This window comes from Saccopteryx leptura, chromosome X, assembly GCF_036850995.1.
Source record: "Saccopteryx leptura isolate mSacLep1 chromosome X, mSacLep1_pri_phased_curated, whole genome shotgun sequence".
Classification (NCBI taxonomy): Eukaryota; Metazoa; Chordata; class Mammalia; order Chiroptera; family Emballonuridae; genus Saccopteryx; species Saccopteryx leptura.
In genome coordinates this window covers 57150109-57169799 of record NC_089516.1, presented here as the reverse complement: position 1 = coordinate 57169799, position 19691 = coordinate 57150109, and the positions used below count along the sequence as shown (strand labels likewise).

The 19691-nt window shown below is 41.1% G+C and overlaps 1 long non-coding RNA gene across 3 annotated transcripts in view; it reads right to left on the bottom strand.

Annotated features, from left to right (window-relative positions):
• Nucleotides 1–19691, bottom strand: part of LOC136385474 (uncharacterized) — a 299892-nt gene that overhangs the window by 279419 nt on the left and 782 nt on the right. The window lies entirely within an intron of this gene.

The following is a 19691-nucleotide window of genomic DNA, read 5'->3' as shown; positions in this document are numbered from 1 at the left end:
TTTGTTGTTGTTGTTGTTGTTTGCTCCTTCTATCTTATTGCCTTTATTTCCTCCACCTCAGTCCTTCTATTCTCTGCCCATCTTATGCTTCCCTTTTCTTGAACTACACTACCCATAAGTGTTACATTTTATTTCTCTTCTTCATCCTCACCCTCCTTTGGGGTTATACTCCAGGACACTTAATTCTCACTCTCTCCTCTTTTGTTTTTTTTTTTTGCCTTATTTTGTTTTTTTCTCTTCCTTTTTTATTTCTTCCTTCGTTTTTCTCTTTTTCTTATTTTTTCCTTTCTATTCGTTTTTTCTTTTCTCGTTTTACTTTCCTCCCATTTAATCCTCAATCACGAACAAATTAGTTAATTTGGGACTCAAGGTTTTTTTTTTGGCTTTGTTTTTCTTTTTCGGTTTTGTTTTTGTTTTTTTCTGGTTGGTTTGTTTTTGTGGCATTTTGGGTCCTCCCAACCCAAGGTCTCCATTGTATTTGGTTTTTGCTCCACTTAATACAACGTATTTTTACTTATTATTTTTATTTTTTCTTCTTGATTATTCCTTTTTTTGTCCTTTTTTCTGGTTCCCTCTTGTCCCTCTCATTATATCTCTTGGTTGACCGTCACCCGCAGGCAGATCAACTTATGCTTGTCTAAGATTTTCTTTTTTTTTTTTTTTTTTTTTTTTTTTTTAATTTATTTTTTTATTTTTTGCCCCCTTGAACTCTACACCGCAAACCAGGCCCTCCATTATAGGCACGATATTTCCCTGAGGAGGGGAGAGGAGGGAAGGAGAACAAAGAAAAAAAAAGAAGGAAATAATAAATTATTACTGCTTTTTTTTTGTGGGGTGTTTTACCCTTTGTTTTTTGGGGTTTTTTTTGTTTTTGTTTTTGTTTTTTTTGTTTTTTTGTTTTTTTGTTTTTTTGTTTTTTACTTTTTACTCTTTATTAATTCTAATTAGTGCTATCAACAAGACCACCCTCAGATGCCAATAAGAAAGAGGAAATCGAATATTATGGATACAAAAGAAAGAGAGGTAACACAAATAGATGTGGAAAAATCTATGGAGAAAAGACTTAACATATTGGAAGCCTTGGAGCTAAATGACAGAGAATTTAAAATAGAAATCTTAAAAATACTCAGAGATATACAAGAAAACACGGAAAGGCAATATAGGGAGATCAGAAAACAACTCAATGAACACAAAGAATATATTACCAAGGAAATTGAAACTATAAAAACAAATCAAACAGAAATGAAAAACTCAATTCACGAGCTGAAAAACGAGGTAACAAGCTTAGCTAGCAGAACAACCCAGATTGAAGATAGGATTAGTGAAATAGAAGACAAACAACTTGAGGCACAACAGAGAGAAGAAGAAAGAGACTCAAAAATAATAAAAAACGAGAAAGCCCTACAGGAATTATCTGACTCCATCAGAAAGAATAACATAAGAATAATAGGTATATCAGAGGGAGAAGAGAAAGAAAATGGAATGGAGAATATACTCAAACAAATAATAGACGAGAACTTCCCAAGCCTGTGGAAAGAACTAAAGCCTCAAATTCAAGAAGCAAACAGAACACCGAGTTTTCTTAACCCCAACAAACCCACTCCAAGGCACATCATAATAAAGATGACACAAACCAATGACAAAGAAAAAATTCTCAAGGCAGCCAGGGAAAAGAAGAGTACAACATATAAAGGAAGGCCTATTAGATTATCATCAGATTTCTCAGCAGAAACTCTACAAGCTAGAAGAGAGTGGACCCCAATATTTAAAGCCCTGAAAGAGAGGAACTTTCAGCCAAGAATACTATACCCATCAAAGCTATCCTTCAAGTATGAAGGAGATATAAAAACATTCACAAATACAGAAAAGATGAGAGAATTTATCACCAGAAAGCCCCCACTCCAGGAAATACTAAAGGGGGTTTTCCAACCAGATTCAAAGAACAAAAGAAAACAACACCACAAGTAACAGCTCCACCAAGAACACAATAAAACCAAACTTAAACTGTGACAACAAAGGAAAAAAAAGGGGGGAGAGAATGGAGATTAACAGTAGCAAAGGACGATGAAGTGCAGAAATACTTATAAGATAGGGTACTACAATGAATATGGTAGGAACCCTTTTCATTACTTAATGGTAACCACCCTAGAAAAAACCACCACAAAAACACATGACTTAAAAAAGGTAGCAACAGAGGAAAGAAGTATGGAACACAAACAAACAGAAACAAATGATAGAAAAACAAAAGAGAAGAATCAAACTAGATACAAAACTAACAGAAAGCAATTTATAAAATGGCAGTAGGGAACCCACAAGTGTCAATAATTACACTAAATGTAAATGGATTAAACTTACCAATAAAAAGACACAGAGTAGCAGAATGGATTAAAAAAGAAAATCCAACTATATGCTGCCTACAAGAAACACATCTAAGCAACAAGGATAAAAACAAATTCAAAGTGAAAGGCTGGAAAACAATACTCCAAGCAAACAACACCCAAAAAAAAGCAGGAGTAGCAATACTCATATCTGATAATGCTGACTACAAGACAGAAAAAGTACTCAAAGACAAAAATGGTCACTTCATAATGATTAAGGGGACACTGAATCAAGAAGACATAACAATCCTTAATATATATGCACCAAACCAAGGAGCACCAAAATATATAAGACAGCTACTTATTGACCTTAAAACAAAAACTAACAAAAATACAATCATACTTGGAGACCTCAATACTCCGCTGACGGCTCTAGATCGGTCATCCAAACAGAGAATCAATAAAGATATAGTGGCCTTGAACGAAATACTAGAACACCTGGATATGATAGACATCTACAGGACACTTCATCCCAAAGCGACAGAGTATACATTTTTCTCTAGTGTACATGGAACATTCTCAAGAATTGACCATATGTTGGGCCACAAAGATAATATCAGCAAATTTAGAAAAATTGAAATTGTACCAAGCATATTTTCTGATCATAAAGCCTTGAAACTAGAATTCAACTGTAAAAAAGAGGGGGAAAAACCCACAAAAATGTGGAAACTAAACAACATACTTCTAAAAAATGAATGGGTCAAAGAAGAAATAAGCGCAGAGATCAAAAGATACATACAGACAAATGAAAATGAAAATACGACATATCAGAATCTCTGGGATGCAGCAAAAGCAGTAATAAGAGGAAAGTTCATATCACTTCAGGCCTATATGAACAAACAAGAGAGAGCCGAAATAAACCACTTAACTTCACACCTTAAGGAACTAGAAAAAGAAGAACAAAGACAACCCAAAACCAGCCGAAGAAAGGAGATAATAAAAATCAGAGCAGAAATAAATGAAATAGAGAACAGAAAAACTATAGAAAAAATCAATAAAACAAGGAGCTGGTTCTTTGAAAAGATCAACAAAATTGACAAACCCTTAGCAAGACTCACCAAAGAAAAAAGGCACAGGACTCAAATAAATAAAATCCAAAATGAAAGAGGAGAGATCACCACAGACATCATAGATATACAAAGAATTATTGTAGAATACTATGAAAAATTATATGCCACCAAATACAACAATCTAGAAGAAATGGATAAATTCCTAGAACAATACAACCTTCCTAGACTGAGTCATGAAGAAGCAGAAAGCCTAAACAGACCAATCAGCAGGGAGGAAATAGAAAAAACTATTAAAAACCTCCCCAAAAATAAAAGTCCAGGCCCAGACGGTTATACTAGTGAATTCTATCAAACATTCAAAGAAGACTTGGTTCCTATTCTACTCAAAGTCTTCCAAAAAATTGAAGAAGAAGCAATACTTCCAAACACATTTTATGAGGCCAACATAACCCTCATACCAAAACCTGGCAAGGATGGCACAAAGAAAGAAAACTACAGACCAATATCTCTAATGAATACAGATGCTAAAATTCTAAACAAAATACTGGCAAACCGAATACAACAACATATTAAAAAAATAATACATCATGATCAAGTGGGATTCATCCCAGAATCTCAAGGATGGTTCAACATACGCAAAACGGTTAACGTAATACACCATATCAACAAAACAAAGAACAAAAACCACATGATCTTATCAATAGATGCAGAAAAGGCTTTTGATAAAATACAACACAATTTTATGTTTAAGACTCTCAACAAAATGGGTATAGAAGGAAAATATCTCAACATGATAAAGGCCATATATGATAAACCATCAGCCAACATCATTTTAAACGGCAAAAAACTGAGGACTTTCTACCTTAAATCAGGAACAAGACAGGGTTGTCCACTCTCTCCACTCTTATTTAACGTGGTGCTAGAAGTTCTGGCCAGAGCAATCAGACAAGACAAAGAAATAAAAGGCATCCATATTGGAAAAGAAGAAGTAAAGGTATCACTTTTTGCTGATGATATGATCCTATACATCGAAAACCCGAAGGACTCCACAAAAAGATTATTAGAAACAATAAACCAATACAGCAAGGTCGCAGGATACAAAATTAACATACAGAAGTCCATAGCCTTTCTCTATGCCAACAATGAAATATTAGAAAACGAACTCAAAAAAATAATCCCCTTCACGATTGCAACAAAAAAAATAAAATACCTAGGAATAAACATAACAAAAAATGTAAAGGACCTATATAATGAAAATTACAAAGCATTGTTAAGGGAAATCGAAAAAGATACAATGAGATGGAAAAATATTCCTTGTTCTTGGATAGGAAGAATAAATATAATCAAAATGGCCATATTACCCAAAGCAATATACAAATTTAATGCAATTCCCATCAAAATCCCTATGAGATTTTTTAAAGAAATGGAACAAAAAATCATCAGATTTATATGGAACTATAAAAAACCCCGAATAGCCAAAACAATCCTAAGGAAAAAGAATGAAGCTGGGGGCATTACAATACCTGACTTTAAACTATATTATAGGGCCACAATAATCAAAACAGCATGGTATTGGCAGAAAAATAGACACTCAGACCAATGGAACAGAATAGAAAGCCCAGAAATAAAACCACATATATATGGTCAAATAATCTTTGATAAAGGGGCCAACAACACACAATGGAGAAAAGAAAGCCTCTTCAACAAATGGTGTTGGGAAAACTGGAAAGCCACATGCAAAAGAATGAAACTCGACTACAGCCTGTCCCCGTGTACTAAAATTAATTCAAAATGGATCAAAGACCTAAATATAAGACCTGAAACAATAAAGTACATAGAAGAAGACATAGGTACTAAACTCATGGACCTGGGTTTTAAAGAACATTTTATGAACTTGACTCCAATGGCAAGAGAAGTGAAGGCAAAGATAAATGAATGGGACTACATCAGAATAAAAAGTTTTTGCTCAGCAAGAGAAACTGATATCAAAATAAACAGACAGCCAACTAAATGGGAAATGATATTTTCAAACAACAGCTCAGATAAGGGCCTAATTTCCAAAATTTACAAAGAACTCATAAAACTCAACAACAAACAAACAAACAATCCAATAAAAAAATGGGAAGAAGACATGAATAGACACTTCTCCCAGGAAGAGATACAAATGGCCAACAGATATATGAAAAAATGCTCAGCTTCATTAGTTATTAGGGAAATGCAAATCAAAACTACAATGAGATACCACCTCACCCCTGTTAGATTAGCTATGATCAACAAGACGGGTAATAGCAAATGTTGGAGAGGCTGTGGAGAAAAAGGAACCCTCATTCACTGTTGGTGGGACTGTAAAGTAGTACAACCATTATGGAGGAAAGTATGGTGGTTCCTCAAAAAACTGCAAATAGAATTACCTTATGACCCAGCAATCCCTCTACTGGGTATATACCCCAAAACCTCAGAAACATTGATACGTGAAGACACATGTAGCCCCATGTTCATTGCAGCACTGTTCACAGTGGCCAAGACATGGAAACAACCAAAAAGCCCTTCAATAGAAGACTGGATAAAGAAGATGTGGCACATATACACTATGGAATACTACTCAGCCATAAGAAACGATGACATCAGATCATTTACAGCAAAATGGTGGGATCTTGATAACATTATAAGGAGTGAAATAAGTAAATCAGAAAAAAACAAGAACTACATGATTCCATACATTGGTGGAACATAAAAATGAGACTAAGAGACATGGAAAAGAGTGTGGTGGTTACCAGGGGTGGGGGGAGGGGGGACAGGGGGAGGGTTGGGGGGAGGGGGAGGGGCACAGAGAACTAGATGGAGGGTGGCGAAGGACAATCTGACTTTGGGCGAGGGGTATGCAACATAGTTTAATGACAAGATAACCTGGACATGTTTTCTTTGAATATATGTACCCTGATTTATTAATGTCATCCCATTACCATTAATAAAAATTTATTTAAATGAAAAAAAAAAAAAAAAAAAAAAAAAAAAGGAGATCTGAACAGAGACTATATCAAAGGATATATATAGAGATAATATGTATATAAAGAGATGCTCAACATACTATGTTATTAGGGAGCTGTAAATTAAAACAACAATGAGATTCCACTGCATACCTATGAGAATACCCAAAATTCAAAATACTGACAACACAAAATTCTTGTGATGATATGAAACAACATGAACTCTCACTCATTGCTGGTGGGAATGAAAAATGGTACAGCAATTTTGAAAGACAGTTTTCAGGTTTTACAGAACTAAACATGCTCTTACTAAATGACCCAGCAATTAAGCACTTTGACATTCCATTTACCCAAAGTAATTGAACACTTAATGTCCACAGAAACTTCACATGAATGTTTATAGCAGCTTTATTCTTAATCGACAAAACCTAGACGCAACCAAAATGTCCTTCAATAGGTGAATGGATAAACAAACCATGATAAATCAGACAGTAGAATATTAATTCTCAATAAAATGTGCTATAAAGTCATGAAAATACATGGAGAAACCTTAAATGCATATTGTTAAGTTAAAGAAGCCAATATGAAGATGTTACATACTGTATGATTCCAACTTAATATGACATTCTGGAATGAAAACAGTAAAAACTCAGTGGTTGCCAGGGATTAGGGGGTTGAGCTAATGACTAAACAGGTGGATAACTGAGGATTTTTAGGGAAATAGAATGATTCTACATGATACTGTCATGGTGGATGCCCGACAACCTGCTGTTGTCCAAAACCATACACTGTACAACACAACAAGTGAACCTTAATGTAAACTGTATACTTTGGTTAATAGTAATGTATTGGTATTGGCTCATCAGTGATAACAATTGTACCACAGTAATGCAATATATTAATAATAGAAGAAACATGCAGGGAGGTGTCAGGAAAATTATATGAGAACTCTTATCTTCTCAAATTTCCTGTAAATCTAAAACTGTCATAAAACATAAGGACAATTTAATTTCTCCTAATATTTAGTTCAAAGGAGAAGCCAACATGAGGCAAAATTCTCAAAGAACATGTCATAAAAAAGTAAGGCTTTAGATGGGTCCTAGAGTGTATATATGATTTGCAGAGTTAGAAAGGACAAAGAATTTCAGCTGGGATTGAGGCATGAAGAAGACCTGTTTGGTGGGCTCAATTTGAGAAGAAGCAAAAATATAACACAGAATAAATCAGTACAAAGACAACAGGCAGCAATTTGATAGAAGACAGTAGCCAAGGCAAGGCTAGAAGTGCTGAAGCATGGTTTCAATGTAGATAAATATAGGAATGGAAGCAGACTTGATCACAGCTGTCCTCAACATATATATTCATTTATTCAATAAATACTGAGTCAGCATCTATTATCTTCCAAACACTGTATAGGCACTGGGGACAAGAAGTGACTAAAGAAAAAAAAATCTCTGTCCTCACTGAGCTTACATTCTAGTGAGTGGAGACAGACAGAACCTGCTTCATGTTTTTAAGAAACAGCAAAGGAGCCAGAATGGCTAGAATGAAATGAAGGAGGGAAGTAGAAGGTGAGATAGAGGAGATAATAGAAGCCAGTAAGTGAAGGCCATTGAGGGCAAAATAAACAAGGACTTTGAGTTTTACCTTAAGACATTTAGGGAAAAATTGGAAGGTTTTGAGTGGCAAAGGGATTTTACTGACAACTGAATAAGGTCACTGTTTCTTTTGTATTGAGAATAGAATTGAGAGTGGCTGCAGGGAGACCAGAGAAGTTGGTGTACTAATACAGGTAAGAGACAATAGGGGCTTAAACCATGGTTTTAGCAGTTCAACTGGTGATAAATAGATTGTGGACTCTGAAAGGATTTGATCATGGGTTAGATGTGTGAGAGGAAAAGAGGGTCAACATGAGTCAGTTTTAGGTCTGGGCAACTAATTCAAAGAAGAGGCTGCCAGTGACTGAGTGAGAGCAGAATATGGGAGGTGCAGGCTTACAAGCAGGGCTGAGCCAATGTCTAAATTCAGTGGCGATGTGTTGAAAGGAGCTAGGTATTAGAGAGAGGCTGAGATGCAGAGTTAAGTGGGCAAGACTAAGTTACAGCACATACAGGTAGAAGGACAAGTTGACTCACCACACATTTCCTAAAATCAACCACTTTCTATGTGCCAGAGACACAAAAGTAAATAAGACATTTTTTCCTGCCGGGAAGGAACTCATAGTCTAACAAGCAAAACAGAAATATAAAAAAGTAATTCTAATACGTTATGCATCAAAGTAGAAGTATTCAACATTTACTGAGTCCCTGCTTTATGCCAAGCAGTATGGTGATTGATAGATATGTGTATTCCAAACTGCCCTCTTGATGTTCCGCTTATCTGTCAGACCTCACCCTTACTGGACTATCGCCCCTGAGACAGAGGAATTCCAAGAAGCTGACAAGCTGCCCCAAGGAGGGGCTCCGGACATACCAGGACTTTTGATTCAACACCCACATGCTCGAAATTTTTCTTGACCCCATATAATTTGTCCCCCTAGCTTGTACTGGTGCACTTCTCCTGGAGGAGTGCCCGGCAGGTCTTTCTCCTCTAATAAAGCCTGCACACCTGGTGATGGAGTGCCATCTCATTCTTACATCTGGTGCTGAAACCCGGGACAGGGTACTAACTGCCTGGATGATCCCTCTTTGCCGTCCAAACTTACAACCAGGGAAGCAATGGGCAGCAGCAGCTCGTCCCGGGCTTACTCCCTGATTCTGTTTGGACGTGTAATTATAGGTTGATTGGCCGGCAGTCTAACCCTGTCCTGAACCCCTGCTGGACCAGAAAGGTAAGGAGTTTCTCCCTTCCCCTTCCCTGGTAGGCCTCTAAATTTCTCTCTAAAAACATCCCTTTCTGGTCGAACGGTTTTCTCTAACACGCCTCACATTTTGAGGGGTTTGACTTTCAGTCTCAGTGGACTGCACGGAAGACTAGGCGCCTAGCCAAACCTCTCCACTCTCTCAGACTTCTTGTCCTCGGAGCTCCCTGACAGATGGTGACGACCTCTATCAGGGACGACTCCCCCACACGGAGATTCTCTCCTCTTGGGACAGTGACAAAAGGCGGGGCCACCCCCTCTTACTCACCTGTCTCCACTTTGGGCTCTTCAGAGTCTAAGCCTTCTGACCAGACCCCTCTAGGATGTCTCATAAAAAACCTCACTAAGTTAGGCCTCTCTGTCCTTAAGCCAAAAAAACTCATTTTCTTCTGTAACACGGCATGGCCTCAGTACAAATTAGACAATGACTCCCATTGGCCTGAAAACAGGACATTCGATTACAATATCCTAAGAGATCTTGACAACTTCTGCCACTGGACGGGAAAGGCAACAGAAATCTCTTACGTGCAGGCCTTCTTCTATCTCCGGTCTAGACCTTCTCTTTGCTCTTCATGCTCTCCCTATCAAGTTCTGCTAGCCAGAACTTCTACTTCATATTCTACCCACTCTCCTCTCTCTGACTCTCCATCTGATACTTTTGATCCTCAAGACCACTCTGCTGTCCCTTCCGCTCCTGCTCCTCCATGTCCTTCTCCTACTACTCCACCTCCCTATCAAACACAATTACCTGAAAACACCCCATTACCTCCTTCTAATTCCTCTCCTCCAATTTCTCCCCCTCACCTGTGCCCACGTAAGCCACCCCAGCCAGGCATGTACCCTCTCCGGGAAGTTGCGGGAGCTGAGGGAATTGTTAGGGTCGCTATTCCTTTCTCCCTCTCTGACCTTGCCCAAATTGAGCGCTGCCTAGGGTCATTCTCCTCAGACCTAGACACTTACATGAAAGAATTCAAATACCTTACCCACTCCTATGACTTAACCTGGCACGATTTAAATATTATTCTCACCTCCTCTCTGTTGGCCAGTGACAAGGACCAAATATGGACCACTGCCCAACAAATTGCAAATGAAGCAAACAGTAGGAACAACAACCTCCCCATGGGTCATCTAGCAGTTCCCTCGGACAATCCCAATTGGAATTACCAGTTCAATCATGCTGATCGAAAACTCAGAGATTAAATGATTGATTACCTACAACAAGCCCTCAGAAAACTTGCCAATAAGGCTGTTAATTATGACAAAATTAAGGAAATCATTCAAAGGCCCCAAGAGATCCCTGGGGAATTTCTGGAATTCCTTTCACAGGCTTTTCGAAGGTACACTCGCCTAGACCCAACAACTCCAGCAGGGACCACCCTCTTATACTCACACAGATGTCAATCTGCTCCAGACATCAGACGCGAGCTTAAGAAACTTGAGAATGGACCTGAGACTTCCCAGAGAGACCTCTTAAATCTAGCCTTTAAGGTCTTCAATAATTGGGAGGACACGGAGAAGGAGGAACAACAAAAGAGGAATCAGGAGAATTACCTAATGCTAGTGAAGGCCCTAAAAGGGAACCCTGCTATGGGATCAAAGACCAAACCCTTCCAGGGTCAGTCTTTTAAATCCAGGCCACAGGATCCTCCAGGTCCTTGTTACCGTTGCAAGCAGCCAGGCCACTGGATTAAGGAATGCCCTATCCCTCGTCCACCGCCAGGGCCTTGCCCGCATTGTCACCAGGAGGGTCATTGGAGGATCGATTGCCCCAGTCACCAGAGAGGGATCGGGTCAAACCTCCCCACTAATACCCAGTCAGTGACTGATTTCCTAGGCCTGGCAACAGAGGACTGAGGAGGCCCTGGGACACCGGCCCTGGTGCGGATCACCAACAGTGAGCCCAGGGTAAAACTTCGTGTAGCAGGTAAGGAAATCTCCTTCCTCATTGACACCGGGGCCACCTACTCCACTCTCCCTGAATTCAGAGGACCTCTGAGTCCCTCTAATACTTTCATAGTCGGGGTCTCAGGTCTACGCACTAGCCCTCTTATAACTCCACCACTTACTTGCATACTAGGCCAGATATCATTCACACGTCAATTTCTAGTTATTCCACAATGTCCCACTCCACTACTGGGATGGGACATCCTAACTAAATTCAATACTACACTCCAATTATTTCCATTTGGCTCTACTCAAACATTACAACAACAAACTTCCAATTTTCTCCTTTTGTTGCCCAGTGGTTCATCACCCCAACATGCCGACTCCCAACTTCTCTCCCCTCCCCTTCCTTCCTCTCTAGTAGACCCGTTGGTTTGGGACATTCAACATCCATCCATAGCTAGACATTATACCCCTGTCCAAATTTCCCTTAAAAATCCCTCCCTCTTTCCTAACATACCCCATATCCCACAAACACCTCCTAGGACTGAAACCACTTATCACTAAATTCCTTAATGCAGGACTTCTTATCCCCACCAGTTCGCCATACAACACACCTATCCTTCCAGTAGTCAAACCCAACGGCACTTATAGGCTGGTGCAGGACCTGCAAGCCGTTAACTCGGCAGTTCTTCCCATTACTCCTGCAGTTCCTAACCCCTACACTATCCTATCTACCATACCCACCAATACTACACACTTTACTGTACTGGATCCTAAGGATGCCTTCTTTACTGTTCCCTTACATCCTGACTGTCAAAACCTGTTCGCATTTACTTGGACCAATCCTGACACTTTACATTCACAATAGCTAACCTGGACAGTCCTACCTCAGGGTTTCTGGGATATCCCCCACTTTTTTGGACAGACATTAGCTAATGACCTCAAATTGCTAACCCTGTCCCAGAGCACCATCTTACAGTATGGTGATGATCTCCTTCTCTGCAGTCCATCCTTGGAAATTTCTAGGTCAGATACCATTCAACTACTCAATTTCCTAGCTCATCTAGGCTACCGGGTAGCTTCTGCTAAGGTACAGCTCTCCCTATCACAGGTCACATATTTAGGGCTACAGTTGACCCCAGGACAGAAGGCCATCACCACTGATAGAAAACATTTAATATCCTCCATACCAACACCCTCTACCAAAGAGGAGCTTCTCTCCTCCCTGGGAATTGCGGGTTTCCTCAGATCATGGATCCCTAACTTCAGTCTGTTAGTGAAACCTCTCTATGAAGCCACTGAAGGGGTCCTTACCAAGCCCCTAGATCCTAAATTCCCAATATAAACACCCTTCACCAAACTCAAACAGGTTCTCTTTCAAGCCCCTGGCCTACAGCTTCCAGACTTAAATTCAGAATTCATACTCTATGTTACAGAAAAACAAGGGCTTGCCCTTGTGGTCCTTGGACATCAAAAGGGACCCTCCTTCGCACCAGTTGCCTATCTCTCCAAACAGCCAGACCCCACTTGCAAGGGATGGGCAACCTGTCTCAGAGCTCTGGCAGCCGCCACCCTGCTAGCCCTTGAGAGCAAAAAGCTTTCACTAGGACAAAAGGTCATCGTCAAATCTCCTCACAACCTATAGGACCTGGTTACCTGTAAGGCCTTAGCCCATTTATCACCCTCTCGATTACAAGTTCATATCATCTTTCTTGAAAATCCTGAGTTTTCCTTCCAGCCCTGTTCTAGTCTAAATCCAGCCACACTTCTTCCTACCTCCTCTTTACCTCCAGCCCACTGTTTTATTGAAACTCTCACAAATTTCGCTACCTGCTTCCCTCACCTCTCTTCTACACCCCTTCCCTCTCCAGACCTCACCCTCTTCATTGATGGGAGCGCACTTAACACCAAACAACACTCCACTCAGGCAGGCTATGCAATCATCACTCATCCTTGAGGCACAGGTAGGCTATGCAATCATCACCAACACCTCATCCTCTAGGCTCAGCCCCTACCACAGGGTACTACCTCACAACAGGCTGAGCTTATAGCTCTTACAAGTGCACTAACTCTCAGCTCTGGCAAAATGCCTAATATTTACACTGACTCAAAATATTGCTATCATATTCTTCACTCAGCTGCAGCCATTTGGAGAGAGCGCGGATTCCTTACTACTAAAGGCAATCCCCTCCAAAACCACACTTACATACAAAGTCTTTTAAATGCAGCTCTACTTCCCAAGCAAGCAGCCATTATTCATTGTAAGGGACATCAAAGAAGCACCTCTCCTATACCCATCGGAAATAATTTAGCTGATCAGGTAGCCAAGAAAGTTGCAACTCAGCCTCCTGACTCACAAATTTACTTCCTCACCTCACTTACTCCACAATATTCCACTAAGGAGAAAACTTTCTACTCCTCTCTCCCACAAAAGGAGGAATGGTTTTTCAAGGATGGTAAACTCCTCCTTCTGCAATCCCAGTCTGAGACCATTTTACAGTCCATACACGAGTCTTTCCACATAAGCTATCAACTTCTCCTAATCTATATCTCCTCCTTCCTCACGGGCAACAATATTTCTGCCACCCTTAAACTCATAACCTCATCCTGTCATATCTCTACCTCTTGCACTTCACAGGGAGGAATACACCCCAAATCTTTCCCTGCCCACCAGGCTCGGGGACAACTACCAGCCCAAAATTGGCAAACAGACTTTACACATATGCCTAAATATAAGGGACTCAAATACCTCCTCACCATAGTAGATACCTTTTCAGGATGGATTGAGGCATTCCCCACAAAACGAGAAGATGGTGGCACTGTTGCCACCATCCTAACAGAACACATTATTCCTTGATTTATCTCCCTTCTGCACTCCAATCTGACAATGGCCCTGCCATTATTTCTCATATCACCCAATCTCTCTCATCCTACCTAGGACTCAAATGGAAGTTACACATTCCACACCATCCATCAGTCCTCAGGGAAGGACAAACCAGCAAACCAAGTCTTCAAAAATCATCTCACAAAACTCATCCTCGAACTACACCTACCTTGGCCCCAGCTTCTTCCCTTAGCCCTCATGAGAATTCGAGATATGCCCAGGAAACCCTTAAATTTAAGCCCCTTTGAAATTATGTACGGCAAGCCCTTTGTTCTGGACTCCAGTCCCCTTGCACCCTCGGATCCTGCCATGGGGTCCTACTTTTCTGCTCTGGCCTACATGTGAGCCAACCTACATGCGGAGGTCAACAAGCTGCTACCCCAACCTTTTCCAACAACTAAGACACATTTTTCCCTTCCACCCGGAGACCAGGTATGCAAGAAGACCTGAGGAAAGACACCTCTCCAATCAGTTTGGACGGGACCCCACACAGTCATCCTGAGTACTCCAACAGCTGTAAAAATAGAGGGAGATACCCATTGGGCTCACCTCTCTCATATCAAACCCTATATCAGCAAACCTCCTAAATCCTATCTTTCAACCTCTATAGGTCCCCTAACCCTAAAGCTCTCCCATATCCCTGAAGAACTAGGAGAATGAATAGCATTCACCTCCTAACGCTTCTCAGTCTTTTTACCCCTCACATAGTAAGGGGACAAGATCGCTGGGTCTTCTTGGCTGAAGAAGAGCCTACAAACGGACATGAAACATTTCTTTTAGCTCAAGCTAACTGCTCTCTCCAGGGCTGCCAGGAAAGAATATCTTTAACTTTACCATGGAAGAACTTTCACACACACCCCCTATACAACCCTCGTTATCTCTGCATTCTTGATCTCCAAACTAAACCCAGTTGCAAAGATAAGTGCACTGATGGTCAGTTCTTTAAAGATTGTCTCTCTCTTCAGTTGACTGCCTCTGCTAATCCTTGGATCTTTGATATCTGGGATCCCTGGGATAATAAGTGGGTGAAGCCATATTTAATATATCTCTATTTGTCAAACTTTGGTCTTCCAGACAGAAAACTCAAAATATATTGAAATGGGTAAGGGAAAAAAACCCTCCAAGGTTCTCGAAGAATTAACCAAGTCTATCCTTACCTATGAAGAGGAACTTAAAAATCAAGCATCTAATTCCTACTCTCAACCTTTTTCATGAGTAGGACTCATCAAGCAGGGCATCCAAGCTCTCAACCTCATTTCTGTATATAACATTTTTCACTGCTTTCTCTGCACCTTCCTTAATAAGCCTCCCATCACTACAGTTCCTTTACCCTATCCACTCAACATCACCAAAAATCCAGACCCTTTTTCTCTTTCTGGAGTTCCTCTCTTCCAAGAAGACCTCACCTCAACCCTCTCAATTTGCTACACCAATCAGCCTACCCCGTTATGCAATAAGACTATCCCAATCAAAACTTCTCTAACCAGCCCTAATGGGACTCATCTCTGGTGCAATGGAACCATTCTAAAAACCTTAAACACCTCTTCTCCCCTCCCTTGTGTCCCAGTAATAGTTGTGCCACAACTAACATATTATGGAGAGGAAGAATTTTCAAACCAGCTGAGAACAAGCAGGAATAAATGGGCTGCCTTCCTCCTGGTCCTCCTTGGCCTTACCCTTGCCACCTCTATAACAGCTATAGGGATAGGCGGGGCTGGCTTAGGCCGTAGTATGTGGACTACTAACCAACTAAAGGCAGCCCTAGAACAGGCCCTTGATAATTCAGCCACCTCTCTAGCCTCTCTCCAAAGACAACTGACCTCCCTAGCTCAAGTCACCCTACAAAACCGAAGGGCTTTAGATCTACTAACAGCCAAGAAAGGCGGTACTTGTCTCTTTTTACAGGAACAGTGTTGCTATTACATCAACGAGTCTGGCCTGGTCGAGGAAAATATCAACTCTCTCTGAAAACTTCAGGAACGAATCCACAGTGGTCAGGCCGGTACCAGCCCCTACTCCGAACAATGGTGGAAAAACCCCTTGTTCTCCACGCTAGCACCAATTATAGGACCAATCCTAATTCTGTGCCTAATTTTAATACTTGCCCATTCTTTATCAAGTTCCTACAGGCCCGGATGAAAGAAATCTCTAGGATTACCTATAATCAAATGCTCCTACACTCCTATTCCCCAATACCCCAAGGAGAACTTCACGAGGGAAATATCAACTAGGTAGGGATGAAAGCAGGAAGAAGCCGCCCCTCAGCCAGAGAAGTTCCCTCCTGAATGTTCTCCAAACCCTCTTCCTTTTTAACCACACATATTCAATCCTCCTAAAAAACTTACACCAACAAGTTTCTTGTCTCTTAAAATCTCCAGATGTCCTCCCACTCAAGGGGAACCAGACCAGCACGTCTCATGAGACTCACCCAGGAGACCATGTATCACCATGTCACTCTGTCCACTTGTCACTCGCAGCAAGCAATTCACAATTATTACCTTGCAAGGTTTTTCTACTTCCTCACTCAGGTGTTCAAGGACATCTCCTGGTTCAGACCTCACAGCACGGAAATTGACGATCTTCTTAACTGGATGGGGGACTTGGCTTGGCAAGGTTCCCTTCTTGAGTTCTCTCCAGAAGAAGCAATAATTTTCCAATTTTTTCTCCTCTTTCTCCTCATCACCCCTTACCATATATTATAAAATTAATAACTGCCTTTCTTTTATATGTAACCACAGAGTTGAGAAATGATAGATATGTGTATTCCAAACTGCCCTCTTGATGTTGCGCTTATCTGTTAGACCTCACCCTTACTGGACTATGGCCCCTGAGACAGAGGAATTCCAAAAAGCTAACAAGCTGCCCCAAGGAGGGGCTCCGGACATACCAGATCTTCTGATTCAACACCCACATGCTCGAAACTTTTCTTGACCCCATATAATTTGTCCCCCTAGCTTGTACTGGTGCACTTCTCCCAGAGGAGTGCCCCGGCAGGTCTTTCTCCTCTAATAAAGCCTGCACATCTGGTGATCGAGTGCCATCTCATTGTTACATCGATGAAGCAAAGGGTATGAATAAAGTTCTGTAAGAGCACAAAACAAATTCTTGCAAAAGTTCATAAAGACATTCAAAAGGGTTTTTACCACAGTGTGACATCAGGGAGTTGGCATAACTCCCTAACTACACCCATCAGCAGTAGTTAGAAGCAAAAAAACCAGGTATACATATAGCAATGTGGATTAGCTCAGGAAGGAAGTGTTGAGTGCAAACAGATGGGAACAGATTTACAACCCAATACCATATCTGTAAATGTAAAAAACATACACAAAACACTGAATGTCTTAAATCATCAAGGATCTATATCAAATATTGCAGCTGGCATGTGGAAAAAGAATGAGTTGGATAAGAGAAATTTGAGGAAAATAATATTAACAATATAAAATAATATAAATAAGAGAGGGGCTTTGCAGGCACTGATGATAACAATGTACTGAAAATTGTAGAGCAAAGTTAACTCTCTGCACCTGAGGTAAAATAACTGATAGAAACTCAGTTGACATCCCTAAGGAAGAGGATATTTCTAGGGGTCAGGAAGGATGTGGAGAGACATGAAGGCATGATAGTACCTCAAAGATTCAGGGAACAGGAACTGATTTAATGCAGCTTCTGGTCATTTTGAAGAGCTGATAATAACTGAAAGCCCTGAGTAAAGTGAACAATATCCTACATGTGGAAGGTATTATCATTCTCATTGATCTGTCCCCTCCTACACCACTGGGGTTAAAGATCATGCTGTGCTCCCATACAAACTATGATGAGATTTTCTTTCAACCCTACTGGGGTCTTTGCATTTTGTGACTACTCTAGAAACCCTAGTAGTACAATGAGTCATTCCTGTTTACACATCCTTGAGGAATGTGACCCTGATCCATTGCTTTTTCCTCTGGCTAGGAATGGTGTAGAAAGAGAACTGGAAGCCCAAAGATTCCTCTCATTCTGGGGAACCTGACTATAAAGCCAGTAGCCGTGGCCACCATCACAGCCGCCTTGCCCATGCAGGTTCGCATTGGATTTGGACAGTCGGTAAAGAAACAACGGAGCCAAAAACTGGTGGGCCATCATCTTTAATCCTAGCTTGCACTGGCGGGCAAGTAAAAACACACACTGGGCTCTAAAACTCACATTCAGTGCTCACAAAGCTACTCACTTATCCGAGTTTCATAGAATCAAAGATTTCTAGCTCACCAGACTTATTCACCTCTGTTCCCCATCTCCTTCCTTCTCCCTGCACAAACTCTGCACAAACTGGCTTCTCACTCAACACTCTGCCATCTTGGCTGCTTCTCCTGGCCTTCTCCACGTGGCCTTTCTTTGCTCTGCTCTCTAATGATAATCTCAGGAACCACGAGAGCAAGCTCCCATTCTGCCCCCATTTTATACTGTAGAAATCCAAACCTTTAATCCAATATACAAAATAGGGAAGTCTTTAATACAAAGTCACTTATCTGGGGCATGATGGGATTGTACCACCCCGCATCAAAGAGGGTGGGAAAGGCTTAGTCCTAAAACCAAGCCCCAGGCTACAAGGATCCTGCCTGCCCACAGCCTGCCCCCAACACACATTAATATCACCTGGGCGATGGGCCTCCACGTGGGCAGCGCCATCTTTAACAAAGTGAGCATAATATATTTTATCTGCCCAACACTGACTCAGACAATTCAGCTTGCCTCCACCAACTCAGTGCTGCCAGTGAACTCGCACTGGTCATATTCCAGGTGGAGTCATTTTCCAGCTCTGGCCACCCCTCCTCCACCCCAGAGTGGGTCCTGTCCCACTATCACAGCTGTACCTAACCTTCATAGCTCTTATCACAGTTGCAACTCCACATTAATTTTTCTGATCATTTGACTTATTTCCATCTAGGCCCTCTGGGGTCCAAGATCAATGCTGACAATCTTTATTCTTCATCCAGGTTTCATTAACACTAAGCACAATGCCAAGCATATGGCAGAGGCTCAATAAACTTCTCAGTTGGTGTTGGAAAAACACCTGTGTTAAGCTTGCTCACTTGCACTTTGTATGATTAGTGCATGAGTGTGGGGCACAGCCACGTGTATATAGCTTATGTAAGGCTACCCGTGCTTGCTCTAAAGGCGAATCGTTTGCCCTCCACTGTGAGGGGCTGTTTTGCTGTTCGTTAGCATGCTGCCAAAAGAAGCAGTTTTCCCCTGACTGTTTGCTCATCTGCCGTCACAAGACTCTATTAAACAGGAATGGCCCAAAGCTTTCTGGCTACGCAATTCCTCTACTGTCTGCCCGAATCCAGTATGAACCTTCCTGGCCTCAGCCACTGGCATTACAGTTGAATACAACCTTCCAAAAGAAACCTAGATTAAGGTCGATTTGATCATACTGCAGAAGTAGGAATGAGAAAATTGGGGTTTGCTCTTCTGCAGAGGATAATGGGGGAGAACTACAAGAAAACAGGTGCATGGATGCCTATCAAAGGGTCTCTTGACTACTATACATGTGCCCACACCACCATTTGGTACAGGGTGAGCATAAGTGAAATAGCAGGAAAATAAACTGTAAATTAACAAATGTTTAACACATTCTTTACTTGGTTGCTGTATATCAAGTAAAACTATGAAACTAAATCGAAGGAAAAGAAGTATATGAGTCTG